Raw genomic sequence first — 23,973 nt, forward strand, 5'->3', positions numbered from 1 at the left:
AATAACAGAAGTGCATAACAGAAGTGCATGTCATTCCGGCCAGTTTTCCAAGCAAGTTGTTGTGTGTTTTGATCTTAGTCACTGTCATTCTAAGAGTGTCGTGATATGTGAGAATTGTATACAACGTGATGCCTAGTTAGACAGGATGTGAATTATGCTTTATTCACTGCTGATCATTGTGAACTATATTCAGCTCTCTATTCATGATGTAAGTGGAAGGAAGACACTCAACACAGTCTTACTTTCACTTGATATCAGCCGCCACCAAAGTCAATAATCAGCAATAGTAGCCTTATCTGCATTCAGAATGATCTCAAGTATGTCAAAGTAGTGTGACTAAGTGCCGAGGCATATGTCGCCTGCATAAACAAACTTGTGAGGCCTTGAATATGGTAGGTCATTCAAATATAAGTTGAATAACATTAGAGATAATACTGATCTTTGTGGGATGCCTCTCTTTTGGTGCCCCCAAGCACTTGTTCTATCACCAATAGGCAAATTGAAATGGTGATTTCTCAAAAACAGAGCCATTGCATATACTAACCAGCTTGGCATAGTTCTAGACAATTTCACCATAAAGGCCTTTGTACCAAACCATATCATGACACCGTCAGGTCAAGGAAAACTGAACCAGTCTTCGGCGTATGTTGAAATCCATTTTCAATGAATGGTGCAAGTGCCAGTACTTGATCATTACTATGACTTCAGTGAAAACTGTTCCGACAGGTTAGTGATCCCCCAGAGTCAATAATGAGTCAGTTAGGGAATAAATGAGGTTTATTATAAAAACAGGAGTAATATAGATTTTTAACTAGTTATACTCATCTAAACAAACAACTAACTATAAAATATAGACCAATATAAAAGGATATAAAAACAATTAATCACAAAACATAAACTGATATAAGAAAGTATTAAACAGGCAACTAACTATAAAGACCTAAACTAATATTAAACAGACAGTGGTTCCCTGCTAGGGAATTAAACCCTAGTCTCCCACGTAGCAGACAGGGACACTTACCACTATGCTACACAGACAATTAGTTGCTTGCAGGAAACAGAAAGGGGTTACACAGATGGTTAACTACAAAGCGCAGAGGCAGTAAACTACAAGACAGAAGGATTTTACACAGACCCACAGAGATTTCAGACAATTAACTGCAAGACACAAATGGGCAGTTAAACAGACAATGTAGCTGTAAAATACAGACTGATAGTTAACTCCTCACCACACAGACGTAGGAGAACACACAGGCTGATATCCACAGCATTATTCGATTCGGCCGGCTAAACATGTTTCACGCTCGGGGGGGGGACACGTGAGCGGGAGAGTTGGGGACCAGATGATCAGGCTGGTTTCGATGAGGATCTCAGCGGGGGCTTGGGAAAGACCCCTCTTTATGGACTAAATGGGACATGAAGGGTTAACTGATTGGTCAAGGAATATGATATGGGCTTCGTGCCAGCACTGGATTGGCCGGGGGACACTTGCAGTTTTCCTGGTTGCTGGGGAGTTTCGTCTCCCATGGTCAGTTACATTCCTCATATGTGACGTGGGAGCCAAAGGTGCAGCCGATTCCATGGTTACGCCCTCATAAGGTCAGGTCGTGGGTTGACTGTTAGCCCGAATGGATGGGGGAGGTGTGCGGGGTGGCCATGTGCAGGCACTATGCTGCAACAAAAACCAGCTTGCTCTGGTGTCAGCATGCCTTCCATTGATAGTGAAGTTCTTTGCGAAATCAGATGCTCAAGCACCTTAAGGAAGATGCTTAGAAGTGAAATTGATCTGTAGCTCAAAGGCAAGTGAGGGTCTTTCCCAGTTTCAGCAAGGCTTTTGCTTGGTGCCAGATTCTAGGCAATCTGGATTCCTGGAGAACTCTGTTAGAAAACCAAACAAGCCATTCCTGAGCATGAAGACACAGATGTTTAATGAATTCAGGTGCAGTTCTATCATATCTGTGAGCTGTACCCATTTTTAAATCCTTCAGCACTTTATCCAATTCCAGACTAGTGAATGGCTGCATATTACTATCAGATAGATAACTTCTTAGAAAATGCCACCATTTAAATTTGTAGTGCACATAATTAACATACAAGAATTTGGCTAGATTCAGAAAACTGAAGGCATAGCTTGCATATTTAGCTCATCTAACAAAACCCTTAAGAAAGCTCTTAATGGTCACAATATGTGGTTGCAGGGGAGCACATATCAAAACACTTTTAATAAAAGAACTATTGGCTTCTCAACCTGTTTTTGCACAATACTCAGAACATTAACCAATAACAATAGCAGTGGGTACATATTCCTGTGGTTTAGATACAGTGCTCACACAGAAGCAGCAGACAGAAGGAGACCAGAGATCCGTTGCATTGATGTTAAGACTCCTCATAGAAACCAAGAAACAGCATGATCAAGTGGAAAAGAAAGCTGTAGCAGTCTCTTCGACCTGTGAACCTTTCAGTGTGTATCTGTTTGGCTTAGATTTTAACATAAAAACAGACCACAAGCCCTTAGTTGCATTATTGGATTCAAAACCACTGGATGACCTTCCTCCTAGGATTCAAAAATCTTGACTATGGCTGATATGATTTTCTTTCATCATTGAACACATACCAGGGGAAGCATGCATAGCAGCAGGAGTTCTCTCTCCAAATAAATGGCCACCAATGCAAGAAAAAAAGGCGTTAGAGAAATACTTCAAAGTCTACATTGACCTTGTTCTGGCAGCAATTCCAGCATGTGCTAACCAACTTCAACAACTCAGAGGTGAATAACTAAAAGATGAGACTTGCCGGTAACTTACTCAACTTTGCCAAACAGACTTACTACTATAGTGGCAGGACCAAAATGAAATCCACATGGCTAATGGTCTGCTTCTGAAAGGATTTTCATTTTTATCTCTATTGTACATAAGAAATAAATGCTCTCCAAAATCCAGAAAGAATGCTAAGGTATAAATAAGTGCAGGGCATGAGCACAACAAGCGGTATGGTGGCAAGGTCTGAGATTAGGCAAATTCAGACCTTAGCAGAGGCTGTGAGGCATGTAATGAGGGGGAAGAAAAACAATTTTGGTAGTCTATTATTTTCCCAGATATGTTAACTTAGCTATACTTACACAGATCATCAACACAGGAGATTGACTGAAGTCAATATTTGAAAAACATGGAATTCCTGAAGTCGTCATATCAGATAATAGACTTGAGTTTACCTCTGAAATGTTCCTAGTGTTTGCACAGGGCTTTGATTGTGAACACAATAGAAGTAGTCTACATTAACACCAGAGAAACAGGATACTGGAGAGAATAATGCAGACTTTAAAAGATTTCTACAGATGCCAGTGGATGCCATATAAATCATTCCTGGCACATCAGTCAACACTGCTTACATCTGCACTATCTCTTATGATAGGAACTTATGATAGGAAGAAGACTAAAGACATCTTCATGTATGGCCCTGATATAACTTAAGCCTTAGTGGCACAACCTGAAAGAATTTTTAATGCTGAAAAAAAAATTTGGCATTAACAAAATTTTAACATTCAGCACAGGTCAAAAACAAAACTGAACTGAAACCAGAGAACAGAGAGTATTGCTCTAAAGCTCCCAGACATCTGCACCGTTTGGAACTCGGCAGAAACTCCCATATCCTATATACTGGAAAATCTTAAAGGACTTCTCCAGACGAATTAGGATCATCTTCAATATTTCCCAACACAACAAAAACAGAATCTTGAACCTGTTGGTATGTCAGGAAGTTATCCCCCTCTACAGGGATCCCCACATGCAGACCCAACACAAGTAAGAACACCATCTGGAAGACTGATCAGACTCTCTCAAAGATTTGATCTTTAGAACACTGTTCTGGATTATCTAAATAGAAATGATAAAGGGACATAGTAGTGTAAATAGATTTAAGGAATGTGAAGTTTATTTTGAATTGTGATGTGTGTATAAATTGGTTTATAATTTAAGTTTTATTATGTTATTACAAGACAAAGGACATATGGAGTGGTTATAGATTTCCTGGTCCTCCACAGTTACCAGAGAGGACAAAGATGTATTGCAGGAGATGCTTAAGAATCAGAGGGACTTCATCATCAGGGAGTTCTTTTGTTGCCGCTTAAGGCATGGTTCTTTTTATTTATGTCATGACATGACAGACCTCCAAATGATCTGTGTTTAACAGCACACATTTCAAGAGCAAGTGTTGATTGACATTTCCAACTGTGTAAAGTTAAACAGAAGTCTATCAACTGACAAATAGCTAGTGATTCTTGTTGATAAAAATAATTGTCACATTATCCACACTATGCACTTCTCTAAGAGGAAAATGATTTATTTGAGATATGAGAGCATTTTTAAATGCAAATAGATTTCCTCAAAATGACTTTTTAAAAATATTTCTTCTTATATATTGAGAATGAAAATAGATTACTTCAAGATGATTCTTTCTTAGCTTGTATATTAAATTTCCATTTCTGGTAAACAGATGAATAATTAAGAGGGGAAATGTTGATTCTTCAGTGTAAAATAGCTAAAGTAAAAGAGAAATCAACTAACTAATAACAGAAAAGCTTTTTACAACAGCCACTTTTTACAAAACCACTGATTGGTATTCAATGTACATTATATTAATTGATACATACCCATAAATGGCTGTTTAATAGACTATAAGACTATAAGAGACAAGCTTTCAAGCTTACACAGAGCTCTTCTTGAGGTCTGGGAAACTAATCTTGTATTTAGCAGTGACACTGAGTTATTTTCCCAGACCTGAAGAGTTCTGTGTAAGTTCAAAAACTTCTCTCTCTCACCAACAGAAGTTGGTCCAATCAAAGATATTACCTCACCCACCTTGTCTCTGTAATTACTATCAAGTGAGAATCAGACAGTTTGTTTCTCTTTTTGAAATGTATCCTGCATAATATTTCTTTAGCACCAGAAACATGCCCCCCCCCCAAAAAAAAGAGTCTCTAGTTTTCAACAAATAAGATAAGAATCATTAATCACCAAATTTTCTATGAAAGGAAGCAGTAAAATTTGGAAAGGAAGCAAAATGTCTCTGGAACATGTAAATGGTGTTGTAAGGTATTTATTTTAAAAAGAGTGTTGCTCTAATATGTTTGATATTGTCCTTCTTTCAAAATTTGTGGTGAGGGGTTTTGCAACAGAAGGTAGTCTTCATTAGTATTTTCTTAAACATTCCCATTCCAAAATCCTCTATAGGATTAATTTTTGATCCTTGAATCATTTTTTCTTCTATCAACTTATCCTCCTTCTTTTGAGTGTATGTATAAACACAATGTAATATTGTATATCCCAAACTATATTCCATGGACTACCAATGGCCTGCAGAACCCTTGTTAGAGGTCCATGGAGATCTGATTTTGTCAACTGCTGCCAGATAAATTACATTAGGATCTAAAAATCCATTATTTCCATAATATTAATTACCATATAAGCTATTTGTATGCAGCTACCACAGGGATTTTATTTATTTAACAATAACATTTTTGGCTCTTTTTTTTCGGTTTTTTTGTTTAATAGACTCCTACTGTCAAATTGAGACACGATGCTTTCCTATAGGGCAAGGTAGAATTAAAGGAGAGCACTTGAAGTGAGTAAGGCATGTGGAAGAGTTTGACTAACAGCTGGCCATAAGTGTAGATGGGAAAAGAGTTGTTTTGTGAGAAGAAAAATGTTCTGTAAGTTGTGCAATTGCTTATTTGTTCTGTCTCTCTTCCTCTGTCTTATCTTTTAGAGTTTAAATTTTTCAGAGCAGGGATATCTCTTCTGCTATGTTTTTGAAGTGAGGTCCCTTCTTTAGTGGGGGACTTCAGGATTACTGTAATATAAACAATTGTAATAATAGTAGGGGAAAAGATCTATACAGTCATAAATGGGAGAGGAGGTGTACCTGAGACAATATCTAGTAAGGTTAGGTGAAAATGTTGTATGTACTGCAGCATATGGTGATTTCCTACTGTAAGTCACTTGAAGACCAAGACATGTCTACCAAGACAATGATAAGAAAAAGGATTGCCAAGTGTTCTGTCACAAACCCAATATCTTCATATATGAGCAACAGGCAGAGATTGCTGGTATAATTAAGATAGCCTGCATGGTTGGTTGAGAATTTTCAGTTAAACAGGTTTTATGGCAGAAAATGGTTGTCTTATTAAAATGAATACTTCCATGGGAAATGCCAATTTTCAATGAAACGTTGAGTTTTCTTTTCTTTTCTTTTTTAATTAAAAAATGCCAAATGAAATCTGAAAAAATCTGGATGTGCTGAAAATGTTTATTGCTCAGTTGGACGAAATCTTTAATTTTTTGGTCAACCAAAAACCAAATGGCTTTATGATTTTCAGTTTCTTGATGAAAACTCAAAAATCCATTTAGAAGAATTTCAATGCAAAAGAATAAAAATCTTTTTCACCTAAAGTTTTCACAGAAGAGAAACCATTTCCCAACCATATCAACAAGTCAGACCTACACCTGTGCTGTGCATGACCTAGTGTATAGGCTTGTTGACAATAGAGCAGCACAAACAGGACTTAAGACAGTCCAGGAATTTGAACTAATATTTATAAATATTAATTAAAATATATATTTCTGCCTTCACTAACCAGTTAAGTACTGAACTGCTGGCTTACTACCCTCTAAATATTGACACAATAGTACCTTGCTGTTAATATTGTTTAAACACTTATGTCACAGTTGTGCCCAGGAGCCAGGATCAGCCCCATTGTTGTAGGTGTTATATAAACAGTATTGAAAATCACCATTCCTGGCCCAAAGAGGTTACATTCTTAGAAGGCACATGAGATAAAGGGTGAGGGAAAATTAATATAATCAAATACATTTGCCAACTAACCTCCCATCTGCTCATCAAGCAATAATTAATTGGCTCATTTCTCAAAGGCATCCTACCAGAAGTGGATCTTGAGGATGGCTTTGAAGGACAATGGCTTATGGTTTAGCTCAGGGAAGGCATTCCATGAATAAGGAGCATCATGAAAAAAGGTACAGAGATGATTGTATGATAACTTGACAATGAAAAAAGCAAAGAGATTAAGATGTAAAAGAACAACTGAGTTTCAGGTATCTTTGTTTTAAAAGGTATAAATGGACAGGGAGATTAAATGTAAAGTCTTTGGGGCCTCAGCTGGTTAAACAAGGGTAGCTGCATAGACTTGCAGAATGTCTCCAAGCCATTTTATTTGCCTGCTAGATTAATTGACGCCACTCTGGTTTATGCAAGCTGAGAATCTGGACCTACACATTTGCAAACTTACTGATTTGTTAAACCATTTAGTTGTTTTAATACTGTTGTTGATCATCTGTGCTATTGTGTACAGCTTTTCACTGGTTACATTCAACATTCCTTTTGGGTAGCAGTTTTTATCATGCAAATAACATATGGCTTTGAAACACTGTACAAGACTAAAGTAGCATCACTATCTTACATTCATGCTGAGGACTCCACTGATTTAACAATCATGCAAAACCTCACAGATGCTCTGGTTACCATTGGAAGGTTCACTATCTTTTTACTTGTGACATCTAGGATAATTAAATAAATTACAGTTCTGTCCCTAACTCCAAGACACTGTGAGCAAAAACTATCCTTGGACATTATCCAAAGGCAAGTATTATCAAATCTCTTCTGACAGCTTTACATCCTGTAAGAACATGCAGAAGTGAAGATATTACTCTCTATTTGTCTGCAGAGAAAAGTGAAATTAAAGTTTTGCATACACCTCTCTGCTCCACTTTTTAAAGAACTGGCACATTTTCATACTTGAATTTCTTTATTATACATTATTGGATATTTACTGGGTAATATGGATCTTATTTTCACACATCTGTTTATTTTTATAGGCTAGTGATCCAGTTTTGTTTTTCAAAATTTCAGAAGAACTCACCACCCAAAGATCCCATATGACACTTATGACCTCAAGTAGTCCTAGTTAAATCAGTCACTCACTTTTTCATAATGCTGAACCAGGACAGTACTGATTACTGCTACCTTTATTGGGACTACTATAACAAAATAATTAATGCACTAAACCCTAAAAATGTTAGAGCTTCTTTCTTCTTCTAAATGTTTATATTTGATATAGAAATTAAACCAGAAACTGGCATAATGTATAAATATTCCATCTTGAACACAGGACTGACAATGTTCCCACCAAAAAAAATAGTGCTTGCTTAATGTTAGACTGTACAGTGAGTTAACATGCTAACTTTCACCTTTGGAAAAGTAGGTGGAAATATTAGCTCTACGGATAAGTGTAGTTTCTTTTTTGTTTGTTTTATTTATTATTTTAATCTGTGATAAGAAGCCAGACAGGAGGGAGCTATGTTCAAAACAGAAGTACAATTGTGAAACAGAAAGAGGAGAGAAATAAGCTTTAAGGATCATATGGTTTTCCTTATTCTCACTCTCATTTAATGTTTCAATGATTCTTTACCATGATCACATAATATTAGTCAAGGACAACACGATGGTGTATTCTTAGATCTGAGTGGGAAAGCTATTTAATTTTTTTCTGTCCTGCTTTTCCTCAGTTTTCTGCAGAAACCACTCTTCCTGAGTTCTTGACTGTAGAGCAGAACTTCATCATGTCTTCTACTCTTTTAAAGAATAACTATTAATAGGTTTTTTATTGCTTCATCTTTATACATGATTTGTCTACTTTACACTGGAATAGTTATGTTACCCATATGTTTTCTCTCCTGCTGACAAGAAGTGATGGGAAAACTACTTTGGATAAAATAATTGACTGTTACCTTCACCTCACCCAACTCAAACCTGTCTGAGTTTGCAAAACTTAAGAATGTTTTTCCCCAATTATATTTCATTTTAATGCATCTCTGCTGTTCCTGGTTCCTGCTAGAATGGAAGCAAAAGTGCTTGAAATACTGTGGGTGGGAGGAGGTGGGGGTATGGGGACTGTCACTACAGTATTTCTGACTTTACCAGAAGCCCAAAGGTAGCAAAAACCTCATGAGTGATTCTGATCTCGATAGATTTCCAGTGCAATTTGGCAGACACAGGATATTTGGCAGTTTGGATAAAGTTCAGATAAGTCTGAACTTTCGAATGTATATCCAGAAGAACCCATTGAGGTTCTTCCATATTGACAACAAGCTGATTTCTGCCTCCTCGTCGTTTACTCTTGCAGATGCACTCCTTTTTTATTTATTTTTTAAATATAACTTCATCTATTTATGGATGTTTCCCTTTCGCCATCTATTTCTTCATAAAGTTACAGATTTCAAGGCCAGAAGGGACCGTTGTACACATACGACAATTTGCCAGAAAGGGCCATATTTTTGGAGTTTAATGTACCCACCCTACACACAACCACATGATGTAGCATTTATATTTTTATGAGGTATATTATGGAACAATCAAGTAGTGCCATCAGCCTGTAGGTAAGGTAAAACAATAGTACCCAAAAAGTGTCTGAAACACTGTAACATGGCTACACCTACAGTTTTTACTATTTAAGTTAATTTCAATATGTTAATGTAGTGTTCATTGGCCAAACTTACCAAACAACAATGTATTAAAAGTTTTTTTATCAGTTTTGCATGGTCAAGCTCCCCCTCCTGAAATGGTGAAGTTGTTTAGCATATGGCATAAATGGGGAATATCAACATTTTGAAATATAATAGTTTTCTATGTTTGCAGTTGAAATTTGCTATTCAAGTCAGTCTCACACTGAAGGTTGTAATGTCAGTAGTTTGTATTATGTAGAAAGTATATAAACATGTACGTGAATTCCTACTGTAATTCTTCTCTATTTGTAAGCTTTTGTATATACAATATAGCAGCTAGTCTGCCTGGTATAAGGTTTCAATTTGTAATAGCCTATGAATGCAGTACTAGCCTTTGAAATAGTCTAGAAACTATTAATTTAGTGTATTAATTCAGTAATTAATTAACTTTTAATTCAGTGAATTTTATGCACAGGTCCTTATTAGTGTTAGAAATGACATTACACAGCTTCATACATAATTGATATGAGAAAAAGAAGTGTAACAAGAACTAGTGAATGCAAAGTGCCTAAACAGGCCTTGCCACTGCATTGAAGAGGGATGAAGAGCACGATACAGCTCTTACCAACCGTGTTTCAACAATATGACATACACATTTGACTCTGAGTCACATACAGAGTTGCTTTCCAACATATCTTCTGGACTGCATGTAACATCAGATGCAGAAGAGTCTCTAATGAAAATAGCAGATGTTGATGAAGAACAAATTTGAAATTTGTAAGCGGTGCACTTAATTCTGATAGGACTCAGAGCTTTTTCAGTGCAGTCAATAAATCTGGCATCAAAACATTTGCTGACATGGACAAGAGGGCCAAATTTAAGGCGGGAAAGACAGGGAAAATGACAGCAGCTATCAGTCCAGAAATTGTTATCCACACAGAGACCTATCCATAGCAGGATGCAGAGACGATGTTTCACTGGCAACTGTTCTTAGTCACTCAGTCGTGACTAAGTCCCTCTTCCATGCTGATAGAACAATGAGAAGAATAGGCAACACTTAATTAGGGTATCAGCTGGAAGCTCAAGATGAAAGAATCCATGACCTAAGAACATGCAACATAGAAACCACAGTTTATATCAGAGATGTCATACAAATGATGGCTGGAGACAAATTCTACACATTCATTGAATTGGCTGCTAAGTACAAAAGGCAGGTCCTAAAAGGGTTTGGCAAAGCTAATTCTGTAATAGAAATCTTTGATATATGACAATAATAACTCTGCACATTGCTGAAAGAGAGCACTGGACAGGATCTAAGACTGGATGAAAGAAATCTCAGGTGATTAGTAGATGCTTTGTGCCTCCATGGAGAAAAGTTTCTAAACATGACATCCAACAAGCAATCACTTATAAAATTCCTCTGTGAATATATGGTTCAAAATGCAACTGAGCATGTAGGAACACATTCAACACAATCACTCCTTTCTGCTGAAGCCTTTTCTAAAGGTGAAGTAGCAAAGTTCGTCACAAGCAGAGGTGTTGAAGAAGCCATGATATTTGTATCTGCTTCCTCTTGGTACTGTAAAAAGAGGCTTCTGCATGCTCTATGTGCCATATTGTCTCTTGTGTCAAAGGAACCATAGTAATTAGGTCACCTGATGCAGATAATTTTGTTCTTGTTGTTCATTACTTTCCAAAAACGTAACACAAAGATAACACATGGACTGAAACAGACACAATTACCAGCACAACTGACAAGTATCTCTTCATGCCTGTGCAAGCATTCTGTGATACATTCAGACCTGACTTCTGCAATATACTGCCTGCTGTACAAGCATTAACACTATGTGACTCTGTGTCATCTCTGTTTGGTGTTGTGGGGAGGGGAAGGCAGATATCTGTGTTTAGTGATGTCAAAACAAAGAGAGTGAACCACTTCAGAGACTTTGCCAAATTGGGAGAAAATGACAGACAAGCCACAATTTCTGCAACAAGAAAGTTGGTAGCAGTGTTTCAAAGTGGTCATATTACACTTATGACATAAACAGCAGGATCTTATTCAGGGGACAAGGCAGTATGCCGCATTTATTATGAATACTGTGGCAGACAGCCGGCTCCACCCTAGTGGGTCTCACGCTCCTGCTGTTTGTAGTGGGCCACGGCATCTCCGGTCACCCTGTCTTCCCCGAGGAGGGGGTAGGGACCCGGGCCCACCCGCTCTTCCGGATCCTAGCCCAGGGGCCCTATGAGAAACAGCTATGTGCTGCTGGCACCATGTTCCCAACTGCTAAATCTTCCCCTAGGCTAATTTCCCCCCTCCTTCTGGCTTCTTGAGCCTGGTACCTTCCTCCTGTCCGCTCCTCCACAGAATTCTGCACTCTGATCTGCTCCTCCACACAACTCAGCACTCCTATACACAACACAGCACGGTACTCCTACTCCTCCAGCTTGCCCCCTGTCTGTTTGGAGCAGAGGGTTTTTATGAAGCACCTGGCTGGTCCTTACTTGGCCTCAGTTGCTCCTAATTGCCCCCTGAGCATTCTGAGGCTTACATACCTCCCTTCGATCACTCTCCTACTGCTTTCTGCCCTTGCTATATCACAATACAGAAAAAATTTGAAAAAGCAATTGCCTAAAACACACTTCCACACACATACACACACACATGCACACAGTCCTGCAGGAGGGATATAATTACCAGTCTCTGCGTTGCTCGAGCTGAATCACTGGCCAGGTGACTCAGACACGAGGATAGAGCCAGGCTCTGTTGGTCACAACATGATACTTCTTGGGGTTTGCAGAACGAGCCCAAAGTCCAGGTTACTTCTCCCCATTTTTATACTTATCCATCCCCATTCGGGTCTATGGATTTTGTCATGTCAGAAAATCTCCTTGTTTGATGTAATCGTCAATTATGTTTGATATCGCAAGTGTGACCGCTTTCCCATTATTCTATCATTCCTGTTTCACACTTTGTCTTCTTCCTGTCCTTGGGTGTTAACTCCCCTGTTTTCTGGGGTTTCTGTTTTCTTGATCTTCAGCCATCTGGGTTGTAAAAGTTCTTCAAACAAAAGCATCTTCTCTCCCTCCTGCTCTTGGAGGCTGAGAACCATTACATCAGCAATTACTTCTTCGCATCTTATCTCAGCAGACTAAACTGCATTCACTCCTCATTCATACTTACTAAAAATCATTACATTCTTATCCCATGACACTGGTACATTATCTTATATTTACTCACTAACGTAATAAAATCCTTATACCTACACCAATTCTATTAATATCAATTTTACTTAAAGGAAATAAAATAAATCTTATTTGGCCTCTCTTTGCCCCATGATTTACACATCAACCACACTCTTGATACGCATTGGGCACATTACTTCACTTGTAAGTTATCACAATTAGATTTCAGTATGTTCCAAAACATTCATACGTAGATCTTCACAAACAGGGCCCCAATGTGTCATAAATGTTAAATCACAAAATGTTTAGGCAGGATGTTCTCACTCATATGTTCAAGCAGTCAATTGTCATAGTGGAGCCTGGGGTGGCATGAACAAACAATCAATGTGTCTGGAACATCCCTATCTATAATGCCTAGTTTTGTTCTTTCTCAGTGTGAGGATTAACCCTTAAGCTTCAAATAAATATCCATGGTCCAGGCCTGCTCTAGTTTAGGCCTACATCACAGTGCTGGGGCCTATAGTCACTATCTCCAGCAGAAAACAGGCTTTAGAACTTCCCCAAACTTCTTATTGGAACTAAAGCATATCTTTTAAGAAAAATCCTGCCTCTCCGCTTACAAACAGAAATGTTGTTGAGAAGAGACACCCGAGAACTCCCACTTACCTTTCTTTATAAAGGAACCTACCACCCACCAGTACATGTACTGCATGACACCATAAAGTAAAGGGAAAACTATCTGGGCTATATAATGGTTGCAATTTGTGTGCACATTGACATAAATGGAAGCTCCATGATTATAATGAGAGTAGCATATGGCCCTGTGATGTCAATTTACTCTCAAACAACATTTATTTATATTTTCTTTGAAAAATAAGTGGCAGCAATATGCACAGCTGTGCATGCCAACCTGCCAGAATCCAGTCTCTAAAGCTTTTTTCAAATGCATGGCTTTGTAAAGGAAAAATAGTAACTGGGACTTGTTCTCCAATGTAACACCGTCCCCTTCCAAATAACATACTAACTGTGGCAGAGTTTTTGGGTTGGAGGGGGATAATAACTTTCTAAAAGTGCACCCAATTGCCACATCATAATGTAGGTCCCTATTGGATGCCAATTATGACAATAGAAAGTTGAGTGGAACAGAAAGATATTTGATATAGATCTGTATGGGAATCTAGGAGTCACTTCTTTGACATACACTGAACCTCCTTATGATGAAGATATTTAACTGTGGTATCATTACGGTTGCTGAAGGAAAACAAAATATCTGCTCTGTGCTGCAAGGTGTAATCTTTTAAACAATATTGAGTCCACAAGAAAAGCTATCATAAACTATAAAAATAACTCTCAAATCATTTGTTTTAATTTGTGGAAACTTAAACATTTTGTACACAACTATTTAAAATGGTGAGGGGAGTTAAAAGAAAAGTCTTACGTTTTTCTTTCCCATTCAGTAAAGAGTTAAATACCAACACTTCCCCATCTTCCACCCTCATCACCATCCCACCATGCTTCCAAATCTATTATTTTAAAATTTAACATTTTTTAAACTGGTGTTGGTTTTGCTAGTTATTTTTTTCATCCAAAGCTCTTGAAGTGATCATATTTGACATCATGAAAGTTTTGGGTGTATTCTGAGATAAATCAAGTAACAAAGGGGCTGGTTTCTACTCTGAGGGAATAAATATAATTCCCAACTGACTCCCTTTCTGGTAAATGACATTTTGTACAATCTGTTTCAATTGTCTGGAGAATTCATTCAATCTGCAATACATATTTGTGGTGCAGCTAGGAAAATATCAATTCTGTGTGAGTTCCTCAATACATTGATGACCCCCAGAATATTTTATTTTGTTGGATATGCAATGTATGCCATATAATGATCTTACTTAATTTTTACAGTTCTTTCTTTTAAGCAAATCCTATTTAAATCAAGGAAAGGCTTAGAAGGGACCTCAGGATTTGTCCCTAAATAATATTTCTAATTCTATGCTCTGGTTGACATGCTCATATTCAATATGTGATCCAAAACTTTGATTCCATGTTAATGTTAGAAAGTTAGTTCTAGATTAGGAGGTCTAAAAGGTACTAAAATATATCTCTAAATTTTCACAGGAGTGTTTAACTTATATTATGTTAATTCTTTCTTGTCATCTTCCATATGTCACTTTTCTTTTTAGATCGTAAACTTGTTGGGGCCAATACTGTGCATTGTACAGTATGATCCCCCTCTGGGTCACTTACCATAATCTTCCCTGGCCCCAAACCATGTGGAATGGGATTTAGACAGTAAGGGAAGTAAACTGCAACCCATAAAGGCTGTGTGGTCCCTCTGCCTACTGGGGAACTCTGAGGGTGTGTCTACACTGCAGTTAGACACCTGCAGCTGGCCCGTGTCAGCTGACTCAGGCTTGCAGGACTCTTGTTAAGGGGCTGTTTAATTATGGTATAGATGTTCAGGTTCCAGCTGCAGCCCAGGCTCTGAGAGCCTACCAATTTGCAGGGTCCTAGAGCCCAGGCTCCAGACTGAGCCTCAATGCCTACATTGCAATTAAACAGCTCCTTTGCATGAGCCCAGTGAGCCTGAGTCAGCTGGCACAGGTCAGCCATGGGTTTTTTATTGCAATGTAGATATATCTTTAGAAACATTCTGAAGAATACTTTCCATGCTCCTCCTTAGATGATATGGCTCCACCTAGTCCCACACTATGTGTTATACATTGAAGCAGCGATCTAGAACGTAGACAACAGGGTACATATCATAAAGATTTCTACATGAAAACTTCCTCTATCTCCATAACCACTCTCAATCATCAGTGCTAAAATGGATATAGATTAGTGTAGGAATCAGTGTGGTATGAAAGCTTGCATTAAGATAGACCTGACTGTGATACCTGAACAAACATAGTTTCAGAAGTTAATTGTGTGCATTTGATGGCCTATTGTATGGAAAATGGACTTCTGCTTCAAGAATAGAATCTGAAATCACTGTACAGTAATTGGTTACAATTGTAATGACAGGACAAAAAGGGATGGATCACTCAATAATTGTCCTACTCTGACCATCCCTCTGAAGCATCTGGCACTGGCCACTCTCAGAAATTAGGATGCTGGGCTAGATGAACCATTGGCCTGACCCACAATGGCCATTGTTATGATGCTTAGTTCAGTTAGAGGAACACTGACAAGACAAACATGCAATTGGAATCAATGTGAGGGTAATGAAGCATCTACTACTTGCTATTTCTGTTCATTTTTCTCTTTGCTATGTTGTTGTAGCTGTGTTTGGTCCCAGGATATGAAAAAGACGAGGGGGAGCGGTAATATATCTTACTGGACCGACTTTTCTTGGTGGAAGGGACAAGCTTTTGAGCTCTATCTCAAGTCTGGGGATGGTAACCAGAGTGCCCAGGTTAAATACAAGGTGCGGCAGATTGTTAAGCATCACATTGTACACATGTTGTAGGAGACCACTTAAAATAAAATGGAAAATTAAGACCTCTGCAGTCATAGGAAAGGGCAGTCAGTAGGCAGAAGGGTGCCTTAAAAATGTTGTAATGAGCAATAAAACAAGTGTCTCTGTTGAGTCCATGATTTTTAATGTCCAGCATAGTTATGAATTTAAGTTAGAGGTCCCACTTGTGAAGCGGCGCTAGCAGTGGGTGGGAGGGGAACCTTGAGGGAGGGGGTGATGCCACCTGGAGACGCCGCCGCTGCCAGGGAGTGGTGGCCACAGCCCTGCTCCCCCAAGTGTTCTGGAGGCACTGAGACCAGCACTGAGTGATTCCCTTGGCGCCTCTCCTGTTCCTGGCTACTTCCAGCGGTAACTCAGCTGGTGTCCTTGGCTCTTTCTGCTCCACGTGGTCTTGACCTGCACATGACTTGACAGTGTGTTGCAGGGGGAATTAATAATTGTGGCAATGGAGATATATAGAATCATAGAAGATTAGGGTTGGAAGAGACCTCAGGAGGTCATCTAGTCTAACCCCCTGCTCAAAGCAGGACCAACCCCAATTAAAAGTTACTTTTTTAGAGCAAGCTCATCTGCCAAAAGAGCTTTTTCAAAATAAATGACAATGGTAATGGAAAGATAGATAATTAAAATGACCATGGGAAAATGCAAGAATAAATCATACCAATGACATCACTGGGCAGCAAAATAAATATTGTCATTTTAGCTTTGACTTTATATATAATTTTATAAAATGTGATATTGTAAAGTATTTAGCTTACAGTAATGGAATATATTTTTACTCAAATAATAAAATGGCCCCTACCAAATGAGATAAATTTCCAGATTAAAAAATAATGGATTCCCATTTTGTAGGATTACATTGATTGAAAGTCTAAAGGTTTTCATTATTATTGTTTGTTTATTATTTATTTAGCTACAGGATTTCCCACAATTCATGTATGGTATAAGAAAAACGAAAAGGACAGGAGAAGATATACTGTTTAGAAGATATTTGAGGATTGAATAAGGGTATGAAAAATACTAATAATACTTCATTGGAATATAGGATGTATGTGTACAGTACCTAGCACAATGGGGTCGTGGGCCATCATTAGAGCTCCTAGGTACTACAATAACACATAATAATAATAATAATAATAATAATAAAAATAATTAATAATAATAGGCTAGCACCATTCTTTGTGACAAAAACATCATGTTAGAGGTTCTTTATAAAAAGGTTCTCTTCTCAAGATAGGTTTATGCAAGAAGCCCTTAGTGTCATGGCACAAGTCATGGGACCAGTGAGTCCTACCTGGGGCAGCAACACTCAGTTACTCAGTTGAATGTTGTAGGAGCTTCTCAAACTATCTTTCCACAGTTGGGAGTGGATGCCCACCCCTCAAGCTTCCTACTTCATCTGTGGGGTGACAGTAAAACCCTCATTCCAACACTGCCCAAATTTCTTAAAAACAGATTAAAATTGTATATAATATATAATTATAATATAAAATATAATAAACTACATTGCAGAAAAAAGGGGATATTACTATTTTTAAATAAGTTAATTAGAAATCTCCACATTTGTGTACACACAGCACTAACTGTATAAGTAAGCTGGTCCGTCACTCACACTGTGACAGCCAGCCCTTCCAACGGATATGGACAGAGGAGTAGACAACTCCAGGTTTAGGCATGGTGGGACTGGTCCTGACTGCAGCTTGTTACTCTCATGGGCAGCTTAGTGGGCATATGCAAAGATCCATGCTAATATCAGGCAAGACAGCTGGTATGTGTTTTTTATACAACCATAGTCACTTTCTTTACAAATAAATTCATTTTTTAGCTTTCAGTCTTATCCTTTTCAGGCTTTGGTCAGGAATGTACCTAAGCGTATTTTTAACTTTACTCATGTAATGGAACTACTTATATGCTTAATGTTGAGCATGTCCTTAAATACGTTGATGAATCAGGGCTTTAACATGTACTAAAGATATTACTCACAAGATATTAAAACATCTGCTCTATTTAAGATGCTTGGGGAGATAGGGTTGCTGCTATTGGTTCTTTTTTCTATCTCATCATTGACCTAAAAGTACTATCATGATAATTTTCAATATGTTTCTCATCAAATCTTATCATTCCATTGGGGACAAAACTTGCTCAGAGGTAGAGCAAACATGAGGCTTTGATAGGCCTGGCATAAATTTCAATGAAAATCTTTAAAGGGAACTAGGGGCAAATCTTACCAACACCATTGCTTCTTATAGAAAACTTAAAAGCCTCTGGGATATATAATAGTTTGAAATAATTACACAGTCTATATATTTCACATCTGATACATGAACTATTCATTAGCTTTCTTTCCTTTCAAATAAAAAGTGGCAAGGCTATAGAAAGTATTTTATTAGGCCATATGACAGTCATGCTTCTCAGCCACAGAGGTACTTGTAGTTGAATCATTACAACCAGAACCATTTTTGCCCCTTTTTACTATGATTTATTGCAGAAATTTCTAACTCGGATGACCTGAGTAGCAATAATTTTCACACAGCATCCTTTTCTGCATTCCTTTCTCTGTTCCCTAATCCACAATAGCTCTTGCTCAATTAGTTCTCTCTTTGACACTTGAGCCTTCAAGTCTTGTTTTCACTGTGGGAGTGAACTCCTTTGCTAAATAGAAGGCAGTTATTGTCTGTCTCTGCTCAACTCCAGAGGTGGAGAAATGTTTTAGGAATTCCCATGTTCCCTGTGTGTTCAGAGTAAGATGACAATTAGACTAATTCATTTTGGTTTATGACTTTTAGGCACAGCCCTCTAAACAAGGGGTAGAGAGTGAAGTGCACCAGCCGCAGGAAGCTTTGTGACAACAGCTGATCAGAAAAAGTGTTTTGTGGATTTTATTGTTGCTCCACTACCCCCATTTTCAGCAGAACTTTTAAAGAAAGTTTTCAGGAGTTTGTTCAAAAAAAAATTTGAACTTAAAAAACAACAGCAAACATGGGGTTTTCAAAAAAATTTTTTTCAATTTTACAAATGCTGAAATAGGGGTTCATTATTTTTTTCAGTTTGTGGTTTCTAGATAAAAGCCCCCCTCAGAAAAAAAAAACTTACTAAAAAATAAACATTTTCTACAGGAATTTTCAGTGTAATGAAAAAGCTATTTTTCATCAATGTTACAAACAAAAAGTTTCAACTAACTTGAATTGTGGCTGAGACGTACACTTCTCATGACTCCTCCCCTGCTTCTTCCTTGCTCCTAGAAGTGATAATTTACTACTGCCTTACAGACATAGTAAATTAGTACCCTGTCCTTGTTCTCATGCTGCACGGACTCAGCTATTCCAATCAGTTAGTGGGGGAGGGGTTAAGTCAAAGCTCTGAACATTTCTTGGCCATGAAAGAGCAAGCGAGTAGCCTATCTTAATCCTATATAGCTGGAATCCAAGGTACAAGCTCTGGGTAGTTTGAGAAGAGGTGTAAATGAGGGAATGGTGTGGGAAGCTGTGCTAAAGCTCTTGCATGTTGCACAGTGTAGGAATATAGGCCTACATTAGGCCTAGATGAACTACAATTCTAAATTCAGTTTGAATGGTTAGCATGAGTAATGGGCCCAAAATATGTGACCAAAAGGAATGAAATCAGGAGAAAGGAGGATTGTTTGTATTAAACTTACAGTGACACTTGAAATACGTAAGCCTTATCTTATTTAAGGTTTGGGTTGAGATATTAAAAATAAAGAAGAAATTGTGAATTGGGTAACAGATGCAGTAAATAATTGGTTATACAAATTTGTTTAATTCATTATAAATAAATGCTGGGTAGTTAGGGAGATATGTGGCAAATGAGGTAAGAGGAACATATCGAAGAGAGGGGCTCAACCAGGAAGGGTGGATCGATGTCAACAGAAATGGACCCTAAAGGTCCAGGAAATATTAATTATAATTATTAAATGTAATGCACCAGCTCTCAGTAATAATTACAAATTAGGAATACATAAGGAACTGTAAAATACTTCGCATGCAAACTTATTCAGGTGTAGCAGGTTAACTTTGGCTTGAAATAATACAGTTTCTAGGAAATTACTAGAATATGATATTTAGAATTACACAACTTCAGGTCACATTATCACCACATATAACAAAGCCTCATATTATTGATACTGTTCCCTTTTTTGAAACTCACTAAGTGGCTCTTACATCTTCATAGTAAATTACCCAAAGGAAGGCAATTTTTTCCCCTCTCATTTGTAGGATAGTGATTAAAGGCCTAGTTGAGCAGTACACTGCAGCCAGCTGGAGGGAACAATGACTAAATCAGTGGCTCTCAACATTTCCTGACAACTGAACCTCTTTTAGGAGCCTGATATGTCTTGTGCACCCTCAAGTTTCACCTCACTTAAAAACTACTTGCTTACAAAATCAGATATAAAAATACAAAAGTGCCAGAGTAAACTATTACTGAAAAATAGCTTACTTTCTCATTTTTACCATATAATTATAAAATAAATTAATTGAAATATAAATATTGCACTTACATTTCAATGTATAGTATATAGAGCAGTATAAACAAGTAGTTGTATGAAATTTTAGTTTGTACTGATTTTGCTAATGGTTTGAATGTAGCCTGTTGTAAAATTGGAAAAATGTCTAGATGAGTTGATGTACCCCCTGGAAGACCTCTGCATACCCCCAGGGATATGCATGCTCCTGGTTGAGAACCACTGCACTAAATAATACTTTTTCAAGTACAGTGATTACTTGAATGGGAAATGAAACTACTCACAGCATCATGAAGCGGTAAGAATCCATGTCAACTCAATTATCATTAAATATTCAGCACACAGCTGATAAAAGAGAGGAAGGAAACTAAAAGGGACATTTTATATTTTATTTTATGAAAAGCAATCAGATGCAGATAATAGAAGTTAGTGGACAGTTGCACATCTGGGAAGGATTAAGAGAAATGAGAATTTTCTTCCAGTTTGGTTTAAGACTAAACACTCTTTTTCATGAGTGAGTTTTGCTAATTAAAAATATCATAACTTCCTTTATTCAGCAATTAAAATAGAGCACAAGTAATAAGTATGTCAATTCAAGGTTTTATTTCAGTGTTGACTGATACTTTATTAAGAATTTTTACTCTTTTTGTTTCAGTAGCCTTGCTGACATTTAGCTTACATCTATTATTTTTACCTACACTATCTAAATTAAAGCTAGTGTGTGTATGCCTATACTGGTGCTACAGTCATACCTTCATTTTCTATATAGACCCACCCAAAACCTATTAGGCAAATCAGGGCAACTGAACATTGTATTGATTTCACAAATCAATTAGAGTTATAGGCTGCCACAAAAGTATCAAAGCAGTATGGAGGAATGAGAGTTTGAAACCTCTGGGTATAAGAATTTACTTTGCCATTTTTCCCTGGGTGACGTTGGGCAAATGAATTCAACTCACCATCCCTCAGTTTCCCCATCTATAAAATGATTTCTAACTGGCTCCCCTTTCTGAAGTCACTGATTTCCACTAAGGATGAGGGAGATACCCATCACTTTCCCAGTCCCGCAAAATTCCTGACATTGAATCCAGATCTGCTAGTGTGGGCAAACCCCCCCTCCCATAGTTTGCCAGCCATCTTCTTCCTGCTACCTCAGACAAGCACCACTATCCTGAAAAAATTGAGGTGGCCTTTGCAATGAATGCCCTGATAAAATTTCAACTTTAACAATCTATATTGAGTAGCAACTACTATATTATATATTCCTTTTTACAGCCACCCTTGTTTCCCTTATCTTCTATTGAGCAGACGAGCTAGCAAGCTCCTCCAAGAGCAATACCAACACTGTTTCACAAATCCCCTGGAATGCAGCAATAATAGAATCCCCTAAATGTCAAGTCCACTATATGCCTCAGCTCTGTAAATACACCATACAATGTTCATGACCAATTCCAAATTAAATTGTTGGTTATAATAGCAACTACTAATAGTAATAGAGATTAAACAGAAGGAAAAGGAACCACCTACCATGCAAATTCAGTTAATAGCAGTTTGTATCTGTTTTTATGCTGGGAAAGTAATTATATGCTTATGAGAAATGTGTCTTTTTTATCTAGAAGCCAGCATTTTGAGATTTTCGCAGTGTTGCTTCCTGCTGCATATGACAACATAATGATATAATTCTGGCTAAACACATTTAAAGTGAAATGCACTTATTGCTTGGACAGATACTGTCATATGCTGGAAGTCTTTTTTAATTAATCTGTTAAGAGCTTTCATTACAGGAGAGCTGTAAAATAGAAATTATGGAAAATACTGAGTCTGCCTAAGAATCCAGTGTAGGTATTTATAAACTGGGAATCAAAACTAGCTTCTATCTTGTCAGTTCAGAAACAAAGAGTGGGAAAACTATATCCACCATGCCCAGAGAATTATTCGGTTAAGTAATCTTACTTACTGACTCTCAAAATACATGCATGCATGCATTTGAACATTTTCATGCACAAAATAGTTAATTCATTGCATGACTGTCTGTTTGCATGTACAAATGCCTGATTTTGGTCTGCATAAACAGGGGTGAACATAAGGTTTGCAGGTGCAATTATTGAAGCTCCTTTGAAAATCTGGCTCTCTAAAATTAAGGTACAGGTATAGACAACAGACAAAATGTAAGACAATGTAAATGTAGGTTAAATTTTAGTATGTGTGTGCCTTACCTTATGTGAAATAAATACTTGTGAGATTGGGTAGATTGACAGCAAAGAAGGCTGTAGTCCTCTGTTTTTCCCCATTAATGGTGTAGAAAGAGAATCAGAAGTGCAAACATTCCCATCTCTAACCATGAACATACTCTGCCATATCAAAGTACTTTATTTCTCACCAAGAGGAACAACTTCTAGGTGTTAAGGCCTGGCCCAGTTCAGGCAACTTCATGTGTATTCCCTCTCCATAACCCTTGAGGGTACCTACTATAGGTTCCCAGCTCCCCAGCAGTCACCTTGTTTGGGGAGAGACCCATGTCTCACTCCTTCCTGATCTGGGTTTTTCCGGGCTGCACGGTTCCTTGCCCACACTGTGATATCCCTAGCAAGCCAGACCGCCTAAAAGACCAGCGTGTGCACACTTTGCTTTCTCTCCAGAGGCTATCAATAGTGTAATTCCCTCAGTTACAAGTTACCACACAGATCTTTATAAACAAGCACATTTATTATTAAAGTAAAAGTATTACAGAGAAAACATATTAAAAAGAAAAGAAAATCACACGTGCTAAAAAGCTAACCAGAGGTCCCCCCGATTCCAACCTTAGGCTTTGGCAGGTTTTAGTCCTTCAAAAGCCACAATTGTTTTTTCCCGCATGGTTACAAGTTCATAACTGTCTCTCAGATTCAGAACCCAGAATAACCATTAATAATTCCTTTATAAAGTTTGGGCCTTCAATCTTGGGCTCATTGAACAGGTGATCTTTAACCAATAGCCCAATCCTCAGTGCATATCTTCAAAAGGCTGGGTTTTTGCATAACTGGATGTGGAAAATTTGCATTTAGCTCGCTCTAGATGTTCCCCAGGAAAACCACTTAACATTTTTTGTTCCAAAAGTCCATTCTTGTCTGGCACATTGTTCAATATAATTCTTTAAACACCTCCAGGTGTTAAACAACACCCACCTCACATCTGTCACATATCACTCCTTAATCCTGAGAGGTTTTATGCAATCTTGGCCCATAATAATGCATAAACAATTCAGTTAATACAAAGGACCCCAAAGATACTTAAATTTAATTCTATAAGGTCTCCCAAGGATCTGGTGAGAAATTGAC

The sequence above is a fragment of the Emydura macquarii genome, unplaced genomic scaffold (genome assembly GCF_026122565.2).
Source record: "Emydura macquarii macquarii isolate MOO-44397 ecotype Brisbane River unplaced genomic scaffold, CSIRO-AGI_Emac_v2 contig_712, whole genome shotgun sequence".
Classification (NCBI taxonomy): Eukaryota; Metazoa; Chordata; order Testudines; family Chelidae; genus Emydura; species Emydura macquarii.